The sequence below is a fragment of the Acomys minous genome (assembly GCF_964271855.1).
Source record: "Acomys minous genome assembly, chromosome: 8".
NCBI lineage: Eukaryota > Metazoa > Chordata > Mammalia > Rodentia > Muridae > Acomys > Acomys minous.
Genome location: NC_140489.1, coordinates 13,702,230 through 13,713,055, shown reverse-complemented (window position 1 = coordinate 13,713,055; position 10,826 = coordinate 13,702,230).

The window sequence follows — 10,826 nt, the reverse complement described above, 5'->3', positions numbered from 1 at the left end:
TCCTCTGGAGTCCGGTCCCCTAGAGTGGTTTGTTTGCCACACAGCTCTTTCCTTGTTAGTTGTGATAGAGACAGGACAGAGTTTAGCATTGGCAGACCGGTCTCTCTGCCACGACCTGACCCTTCAGCATTCTTTACCATCCACAGAGAGCTGCGTTTGGAGAGTGCTCCCATTGTGTGGGACCTGCTGACCTGGAGCCCAGCGCTCTTTAACCTGCAGCCGTGGCTGTCTGGCCCTTGCTGACCATGGCGTTTCTCTCCATCCTGCTGCTTTGTAACCGCTAAACCTGGAAGATATATTAAGCTCCGAGTAAAAAGCATGGCAGAAGCACACAGACCTGCACACTGGTGACTAACAGACGCTCCTTGTGGGCAAGCAACATGGCACGAAGGGCATGGGGCATGAAGGATGATGACGGCTTCCTGGAGGGGACAGCACAGGAGCGGAGCCTTGTGGGTAGGAGGGAAGTCATGAGGGTCACTGGGGCTTCTGGAGTCAACACTCAGGATATGATCCTCCTGTCCTTGACTCAGCATCTGGAGTGCCTCCCCCTTTATACCTGGCAGCTGTCCTCTTGGCAAACTAGGCTAAGAGGTGACTGTGTGTGTGTGTATCCATTTTCTATTACTATGATGACATACCTGAGGCTAGATAACTTATTTACCAAAAAAAAAGAAAAAAAAAAGGACATTTCTTTAGCTCATAGTTTTGAAAACTGACAGAGTTAATGAGTGGTCCCATCACAGGACCTACTGTGGATGGTGTCACAGTGGCAGCCACAGAGGTTAGGGATCATGTGGTTAGACAGGAAGGTGGGCGGGGCTGGGGTGGTGGGCAGTGCTTGGGTGGTGGGCGGGGCTGGGGTGGTGGTGCAGACAGAACATCTTCAACTACTCAGTCTGGTGAGAAGCAACTCAGGTCCTTAGAGAACTACTTTAATCCCTTCTTGGTACCACGGCCCCTAGGACCCGGCACCTCCTCTGGCCCTTAGCGGTTCCTCCACCTCCTTGCATCTCTTCACTGAGAACCAAGCTTCCAGCACACGAGCCCTTGGCTGATACACTCAACCGTATCAAGCCGGACGGTGGATTGCTGGCGCTGGATCCCGAGTCACAGCCACACCCGCTTCCTAGACCCACACATGCTAAAGCTGGGGCGTGTCCATGGACCTTGCCTGCTTCTCAGGCCCATGGATTCTCCTCACCAGGTGCGGGGTGAGACAGACCCCTCCAGGTCCTATGGTCAAGTCCAAGTGAAAGAGTCAACTCAACTTCATCTGGTTTTCTCACTCCCTCAAGGGTACACCGAGTTCAGTATGTGTGCTGTGTGCTTGTTGGAAATTCCTTCATATTAAAGAGGCACAAGAGATGCTCGTTGATGGAAAACATGTTGACTGGGAACAAAGAACAGGTAACGAATAACCTTCCACCCTCCGTATTACACAGAGTAGTGACTCCAAGCAGAACGGTCCTCGGCTGTGGTCACAAGGCGAGTTCAAACTGGAGCCATGTGTGTAATACTGACACCATGCTTGCTTTCTGGGGAGAATGCTGTGCTGTATTTTGTCAAGTGGCAAAGGGTGTGTGTGTGTGTGTGTGTGTGTGTGTGTGTGTGTGTGTGTGTGTGTGATGGTGTGGGTGTTAAAGAGAAAGGGAACAACTTCATATGGCCACGGCAGAATGGTGCCTCAGCTTTCTGCCCTGGTCCCTACATAGGGGCAGGCTTATCAACATGGTGGCTGCCCACAGCCATGGGTCTGAACCCTTCTCTCCTTTCTCTCCTTTCGCTCTATGGAGCTGTGAGCCTTCGATGCTTGCTTCACAGGCTGTTTCTAGAAGTTTCTTGACTTCTGCAATATGACTCACAGGGGCTGGGTTGAGTGGGCTGGGTCCGGAGCTCTAACAGGATGGCTCTGGTGTCGCTGGGGGACAGGACATCCGGGCAGCACACGAAGGGAGAAATAGCACATGAAAATTAAGCAGGAAGACAGCCCATCTGCAAGCTAAGGAATGAGACCTCAGGAGAAACGGCCCCGCAGGCTTTGGCTTCGGACTTCCAGCCTCCAGGACCAGAAGTACAGTGTCTTATTACTCAGGCCTCTTCGTCTGTGATGGTGTGTGATGGCAGGCCTAGCAAACAATGCTCACGAATGACCCTTTAAAGCGCACTGTGTATGTGGGTGTGTGTAGAAGTCAGCTTCCAGCATCATTCCTCAGGACTTATCCACTTTGCTGTCTGACACAGGATCTCTCACTGGAGCTTGGTATTCTGGCTGGCTGGCCAGCCCCAGGGATCTGCTGGATTCTGCCTGTCCAGCGTTCGGATTGCAAGCATTTGCTAACATGCCAGGCTTTTTTGTGTGTGTGTGTGTGTGGGGGGGGTTCTGGGTATCGAACTCAGTTCTCATGCTTGCAAGACAAGCACTTTACCCACTAAGCTATCTCTTCAGGCTCCAAGCTACTGTGTTTCAGAGACATTTGCTTTGGATGGCAGCAACTGATAAGCATGTTTAGCAATAGGAAGCTCAGAAGGAAAGCCTTGGGATTTGGGGTTCTGCCCTCCCCCAACCTTTGCCTTGGCCTACTCTTCCCTTTCATTTCTAAGGCCTCCCAGCCTCTGTGTGGAGCCTTCTGGATGCATTATAGGAAGCTGGTTCAATAATGAAAAATATGTAGCCAGGATCTAAGCACAGCCTGGTTCCCCTCCTCTCTGTGCCCCTGCAGGAGATCACTTGGTGTCAACTGTCCCACCCTGAGCAAAGTAATCTGCCTATGAAGGCCTGTTAGCTTTGTCTCAATGTCAGGGCATCACCTGGCCCCTGCTTCCTTTAGGCAGAGTGGCAGTGTGGGTGGGTGACTGTCCAGCTGTCTGTGAGGGGAGCAGAACACAGGGAGTTACTATTTCTCAACTAACAGCCAGCTAAGGCATGTGCCAAGGCCAAGTGAGGGGGAATCTCTGAGGCCCTCTGAGGGCTGGGACCAGGGAAGATGTCTGTCTGTCTGCTGTGATTTGATATGGAACTGAGCCAAGGACAAGTTCGGACTGGGAGATGGTAGTTGGAGTTTCCATTCAGATGTCAGGAAAATGAGAGCCCTGACAGTAGCTTCCTTCTGCCACTCCGCCCTCCTCCCTGCAAACACTGTTGGTGTCTGATGGCGTCTTCTTTCTTTTTCTTTCTTTCTCTTTCTTTCTTTCTTTCTTTCTTCTTCTTCTTCTTCTTCTTCTTCTTCTTCTTCTTCTTCTTCTTCTTCTTCTTCTTCTTCTTCTTCTTCTTCTTCTTCTTCTTCTTCTTCTCCTCCTCCTCCTCCTCCTCCTCCTCCTCCTCCTCCTCCTTCTCCTTCTTTGATTTATTTATTTAGTATGTATAGAATGTTCTTCCTGAATGTGTGCCTGCCCACCAGAAGAGGGCACCAGATCTCATTGTAGATGGTTGTGAGCCACCATGTGGTTGCTGGGAATTGAACTCAGGACCTTTGGAAGAACATCCAGTGCCCTTAACCTCCGAGCCATCTCTCCAGCCCATCTAATGGCTTCTTGGTGACTGTTCAGTTGGGTGATTAGTGATGTTGATGGCAGGATGCAGGAGCGAAGTCATGCTTTGAGGGTACTAGGGATTGGGTGAGAAGTCTGAGGCCGGTGTGAAACATTTACTTCTACAGTGCTGAACCTGTCTGATCTTGGGCAAACCACATAACAGTTCTGAGCCTCAGTTTCCCCAACTGTGCATTGGACATGAAACTTCACTTTCTGAGGGCCACACAGAATTGGTTGACTTGCAGGGATACAGCGAGTATTTACTTAATGCTACTAATTCTTTGTCCCCCCACTCCCCCTCAGGGAATGACTTGATCGTTTATATACTTGTTTATTTTTAAAGCTTATTTATTTGTGCAAGTGTATTTGTGTGCGTGCACACAGGCCCTTGTGTGACACAGTATGCATATGACACAGCAAGTATTGTGAAGCCAGAGAGTGATTCTCTAAGTGTTTCACCATCTAATTTGTTTTTAAGGCAGGATCTCTCTTTTTTACATTAATCTATTTATTTAATCACTGATGGCCTGATTGCAGCCCCCTCCATTCTCTTGTATTTTTTAATACTGTGCTGTGTATGAGTTTCTGGCTGATTCTCTTGTGTCCCCCTCTTGTCTCCCAGTAGGAACACAGATGCAAGCCACCACAATCTGCCTTTTGAAATGTGGGTTTGGGGGATTGAACTCAGATTGTCAAGCTTGCACAGCAAATGCTCCTGCTGAGCCATCTCACTGACCCACGCTTGCCTATTACATAAGCATTCAGTGGGTGCCTACTGTGTGCTAAATACCTTCAGTGAGTGCCTTCTGTGTGCTCTCCATTTACTGCATGCTGTGGGCTCGAGACCGGGTTGCTGAAATGAACTAAGAAGCTCCCCACTGAGTCAGGGAGGCAGGGTAATAAAAATGCCAGGAGTGGTAGGCACTAGGGGTGGGGTGGGCATGGATGGGGGGGCAGCATAATTAAGAGAACTCAGCGAGTGCTTGCCCCCGGGGCTGGAGACCTCAGTTCCATAGGTCGAACTCACATGGTGGAAGGAGAAAATATACTTCGTACAAGTTGCCCTCTGACCTCCACATGCACCATGGCACACACGTGCACACACACACACACACACACACACACACACACACACATACACACACACATACACACACACATACACACACACACACACAATTTCAAAAATGCAAAGGAGTGACACTAAAGGGATGGGGCTGTGGTGTGTCTCCTGAGGAGCTCCTGGTTTAACAGTGTACTATGTTCGTCCATGAAGAATTTTCTTTTGGAATAGCTTTCCTGTTTTAAAAAAGAATGCTCATTGTAATTTTCTTAACCTCAGTTAGGAAGGCTCTCTTTTCCTTCTCACACCTGCTCCAAATTTCAATTACACAAAATATCTTTAACCCCGAGTTCAGCCAGATTCCTTAGGAGGAGGGAAAATGGTGCTCTAAGTATTCGTAATGTGTTTGCATTATGGAATAATTACACATAATTGCACCGCCTTGTAAATAAGTATAAGACGTTTGCCAGTCGGCAGTGGGAGCAGCCGTGAACCCACCTTTTCCTGTGGAGGATTTGCTGATGGGAACGAGCTTTAGCTCTGACATTCCTTCCAAATCACCAGGGTCGTCTGTCCGACCGCGAGCAAGCGCGGAGGCTGCAGTAGCCACTGTCATAGCTGTGACCAGATGCCTGACAAGAAATCAGTTAAGGGAAGGAGGTGGGCGTATCCTGGGTCACAGTTCAAGGGGACAGCATGCATCGTGGTGGGAAGGTGTGGCGATACATGTGAGGCAGGCTGATCACATTGCGTCTGCAGGCAGGAAGATGAAGGAGGGCTGCCAGGGGGGCTGGGCCGTTAAATAACCTTTACGTCTCCCCTGCCCTGCCCCCCGCCCCCCAATTTCTTCCAACAAATCTCTACCTCCTAAACTGTCCATGGCTTTCTAGGATAACACTGCCAGCCAGAAAGAAACCAAGTGTTCAAACAAATGAGCTTGTGTGTGGGCATATTTCATATTCAAACCCCAGTAAGTGGTCTTTTGGAGCCTGTAAAAGGTATGTTAGCATAAGTCTGCCTTCCCCGACTCGCTCATCTTCTCTCTGCCTGTGAGTTAAGCACACAATGTGCCAGACACTGGTGATGGGCAGCCTGTCAGTTTATTGAGGACCCCCGTGTGCTGCCACTGCTCTGGGCGTCCCAGGTGCGCTCACATGGATTGCTCATGACACTCTGGGACAGTGCAGCATTCTACCCTCCACCTCCGGAAAAGAGAACTGAGGCTTATTTGTCTGTTTATTTGAAAACAGCAACAACAACAACAACAACAACACTACTTCACTTAAGTCCCAGGGAAATACAAACCTGTGATTTGAACCACACGGAGTGGCCCCTCACTGTGCTGTCTCCACACGTGTCTGCACCCTTGTGTCTTTTTATTTACCTCCCCAGGAAACTGGAGGGGGGACTGGCTTCTAGAAAGTTCCAGGCACTCTTCTAGGTAAGAGCTGTTTGGGCAACACATTTTATGTGTTGCATTATGCCCTGCCCCCCACAAAGATAAGGTCAAATCTCCCTAGTTCCCAGAACATGACTTTGTTTAGAGGTGGGTCTTCACAGAGGCACTGATAAATTGAGGACATGGTGGGGGGGGTCCCTAGAAGAAGGGAATGCTCAGAGAGAGTGTGATGTGTAGACACGGAAGGCTCACTGCACACCCAGGAATGCTACTAGCCTTCAGCCCTACAGGAGGGTGTGTGTGTGTGTGTGTGTGTGTGTGTGTGTGTGTGTGTGTGTGTGTGTGTGTGTGTGTGCAGGTCCTGCCTCCAACTCCCAGAAGAAATCATCCTACCAGGCATCTTGGTTTCAGGTTGCCAGCTCCAGAGCTTTGAGAGCATGGGTTTGAGGTGTGTTTACTGCCCCTTTGGTTATAGTGCCCAATCTTTCCAATGCATTTGGAAGCCACGCTGTCCCAGGCCCTCCCCAAGGAGGACATGATACCACCATGGTGACTGGCTCTGAGCCATCTCAGGCTAGCAGACACACTCTAGGGCCCTGCACTGATGCCTCCTCATGTCCAACTGCCAACACATTTCTCAACAAGGCCACTGGCACCTGGACTCCGGTTGTCTGTAGAGGGAAATGACAGACCTCAAAGCAAGGGAAGCCAGCGCAGGTCTCTCTCTTTGCTCTTCTTAACTAAAGGTCATGCATGCATGAGTTACTTCCCTCAGATAAACCTCTGGTCTCAGAGAAGAAGCTGACTCCTCACCAGGAGGCTGCTATCTCAAGGCCCAAGCTGGTGGCAGAACTCATTTTGTGGTCTGGCTTTCAGCCCAGCCAGGACAGCTGCGTTCTGAATTCTGACAGGGCCCAGCCTCTGCTTACAGTAGTAGCTATTTCTACCTCTGTCTTTAGCTTACAATCCTCTCCCTGGTTCTGTGTCTCAAAATCTCTACCATCCCACCTTTCTAGAGACTCGTAGTTATGGCTTAGGGCCTACCTACTGTCAGTCCAGCAGGACATTGCGTGGCAATTCTCTCTAGACCATTGGTTACAGATACCTCACTTTCTATAGGTTTATAACAAGCTGTCGGGATCCAGGGATATGCCTCCTCTTGGGCCTGATTCAATCCACTGCACAGTGTCTGGGCCTTTTCCTCAGACCCTCACCAGCTATCAGCCATGTTGTGTCTCTCCTGACAGAAGCCAGTGAGGGGGACAGTCCTCACAGCCCCAGGGGGATAGTCCACTCTGCCACCATCCCCAGCAGGTGCTGATCCACCTACCCTGTCCTGTGTTTTCCCGAGCACTGTGGTCATAGTCAGCAGCTTCTCGGCTTCTCCTCAGGATAGCCTGTCATCTGTAACTGTAGGCCTCTAAATGCCCTCCAGTCTGGACCTTAATGCTTTCTCATGCACTTGCAACCAAAAGAAGCAGCCAGCAGCCGTGCGTAGGAAACATCAGAACTCCAAATTTTGTCTATAGTTATATCCTGCTGATTTAGTAGGCATTGCAGGGGCAACTAATTAACTCTGTCCCCCATATATTGAAATATATTTTCACTTTATCCCTTAGGAACCACAATTGGTTCTTAGTGTATTGAGAGCCCCTGCTGAGCCTCCTACAATGTTTTAGACCCAGAGACACACATTTGCATCTCCCAGTTATTTACTTGCATGTGTGTGTGTGTGTGTGTGTGTGTGTGTGTGTGTGTGTGTGTGTGTTGAATTGAACCTGAGGCCTTGCACATGCTATGTGTGCATTGCACCAGTGGCTCAGTGGTTAAGAGCATATACTGCTCTTGCAGAGGACCTGAGTTTGGTTTCTAGCACCCTTACGGCCCACAGCTGCCTCAAACTCCATCTTTGGAGGGATCTGATGCCTCTGCCTCCCATGGACACCTGCACTGCACATACCCACGCAGCACATACGTACACATAATTAAGAAATAAAGGAAATATTCAGAAGAAAAGCCATGGGTCGGAGTAATTGCTCGTGAGTAAGAGCACTTACTGCTCTTTCAGATGACCAGGTTTAGTTCCCGAAATGCACATGGCGGCTCACAGCTCCAGTTCCAGGGAATGCAGTGCCCTTTTCTGGCCTTGATGGGAATTGCACACACATGGTACACATAATACACACACAGGCAAAACTTCATACAAAAATAAGTAAATAATCTTTGTTTCAAAAGAGGCATACAGTCATTGCCTACTGTCTACTGAGGATTGGTTGTAAGACTTCAGTGAATTTAAGTCCACCCGTGCTGAGCCTCTTTGGGAAAGGGTGTGTGGTGTTTGCATGTCACCTAGTCACATCCAACTGCATCCTAAGTGGCCTCTGGAACTACAAAGTAAATGCTGACTATCTGTTGTACGTATAAGGAATAGTGATAAAAGAAAATCAGGTTTTGTGCAGTGTTGTCCATCTTCAGGAAGGCGAACCCACCTGCTCAGAACCTGCTCATGTAGAGGCCTACTGAGCCCAGCAGTTCGTCCTATGCCTGTCGGAGGATGAGCAGACCTAACTTCCCATGTGCCCCTTCTCCCCACCCTCAGAGACCCCTCCAGCAAGAAGAGAAACCACACCCTGGGTGCTTCTGGGCTTTGGGTCAGCCCCCACATTTACTGATTCCTCCCTTTTGCCATCTGCCTGCCTTTGTCCAGTTTCTGGAATGCAACCAGCCTTCTTTCTTGTGTGGCTCATGTAAACCAAGCTGCTATCTTGGCCCGGGTGTTAGCCCCACCCCACCCACCGGTGGAGTGTTCCCGTTGGCCTCGTCCAGCTCTCTCTGGGGTTTTGTGTGGTGTAAGAGTTTGCCTGTTTCATGAGGCATGTCTCCTCCTTTGGTTCCAAGACAGGAAGGGTATCGAGAACAGTGCTCAGAGCGTTTGCCTGTGTCCTTGGAGTGGGCATCCCTAGGTCAGGGACCCCTACAGTGACCCGTTACAGACCCAAATCCATAAGCAGCAAGGTCTCACTTGTTGTCTGGGCAAGGGCTGGCAGCCTAGGCTGCCAACATTCTGATTTCTAAAGTCTGAGGCATCCCCGTGAGGGAGGGGCAGCCCCCATCCCCTCCAAGAGGTCTGGTGGCAGGGAGGGTCCATGACAGGAGGAAAGTGGTTGGCTGGGGACACATTTACATGAGAACTAGACTTGAGGGGCGGGGTGGGGGGGGTAAGCAAGGGGAGCCACAGTCCAATTGGAGGCCTGGGATTTGTCTTCAGCAAATTTTCTCTGATTTCCCCAAACACTTGAAATTAATTAGGTGGACCGGAGCCTTCCTGCGATCTCACCCCTGCCAGCACTGAGCTTGGCACGGGATCTCTCTCCCACCCTGGCCTTTTCAGGGAGTTTGCTAGCACACTATGTAGAGATTTTTACGTCCTTGAACACCCACCGTTATGCCAACACTGGACCAGCCATCCTGGACCTTCTGATTTCCTGGAACCAGAGGGCAAGATTGCAGGGACTGAGGTTGGGTAGTTGTCTCTGCCAAGCCATCTTGCAGGGAGGCAGGAAGTGCCTCCTTCCCACTAACTGTCACTGCTCTCTGAGCTCCCAGGACAGTGGGCTTGAATTTGGATGTGCTTTCCTAGCTGGGGCCGCGTGGCCCAGGGTATGATCTATAGCTTTCTGAGTCTGGCAACAGTTATTCAAGCACTGTGTTATACTGGAAGCTTCCCCCGAGGAGTTGTCCAACGGACTAAAGCCACTTTTTTTCTTTTCCCCACTGGAAACCGAGTCAATGGCAAGCAGTGTGATCAGGGGCATCTTCAGAAAGGCTCCTTGCAGGAGTGCCAGCTTCTCAGGCTCCTGGTGGCACAGGGGCGAGTTTTAACATAGCACCCAGCGGGGTGTGCTCCCAGTGTGTGTGTGTGTGTGTGTGTGTGTGTGTGTGTGTGTGTGTGTGTGTGTGTGTGTGCTCTCGCGCACGTGCATGCATGAGGACGTCAGAAGTCAGCATTTGGGAGGCATTTTTTCTTCCTCTACTTACCGCTCACACTGAAGCTAGCTCATCTTTCTGCTCACAGGCCCGACTCTGCCACTTGCGACTTTAAAGCCGTAACCTTGACAAAGTCTAAGCTCTTGATACGATAGCTGATTCCCCCAAGGATCTGTCCCAGCCGTTCCTGTGAGTCAGTTCCTGACATATCCACGAGTTCACCCGTTCATCCAGTCACACATCTCCCTCCTCGCCATCCATCTCCTACACAGCCGTGTCCTTCCCATCTAACTGTCCATCCTTCATCCTTTGCTCCATCCAGCTCCCACTCATCCATCTATTCATCCCGTGTCTACGCACTTACCTATTTCCCACCTATACACCTGTCCATTGCTAATCTAGCCATCCTCCACTCATCTGCCTATCCATCCTCCATCTGCTCATCTGTCTGCTTACCCATCCTTTATCCATTGACCTATTCACCTCCCATCCACCCACCTCTCCATCCCTTTTCTGCCCATCTATCTCTTATCTATCCACCTATCCATCCCTCACTCATCCACCTATCCAAACCTCATTCATCTATCTACCTATCCCTTATCCATCCTTTTTCCTCTACCTATCCACCGCCACCCATCCAGCTATCTGTTCTATATTCATCAACTTTTCTTTTGCTCACCTAACTACCTATCTCCTTTCTACCCCATCTACCTATCATCCATCCATCCATCCATCCATATAAAATCCAGCAGAACTTTATACATCTGCATGGCTAGGGTATAAAAATACTTTTTATGGAAAGAGCCCACAGCCTCAGAGAGCTCCTGTGGGAAATTAAAGACA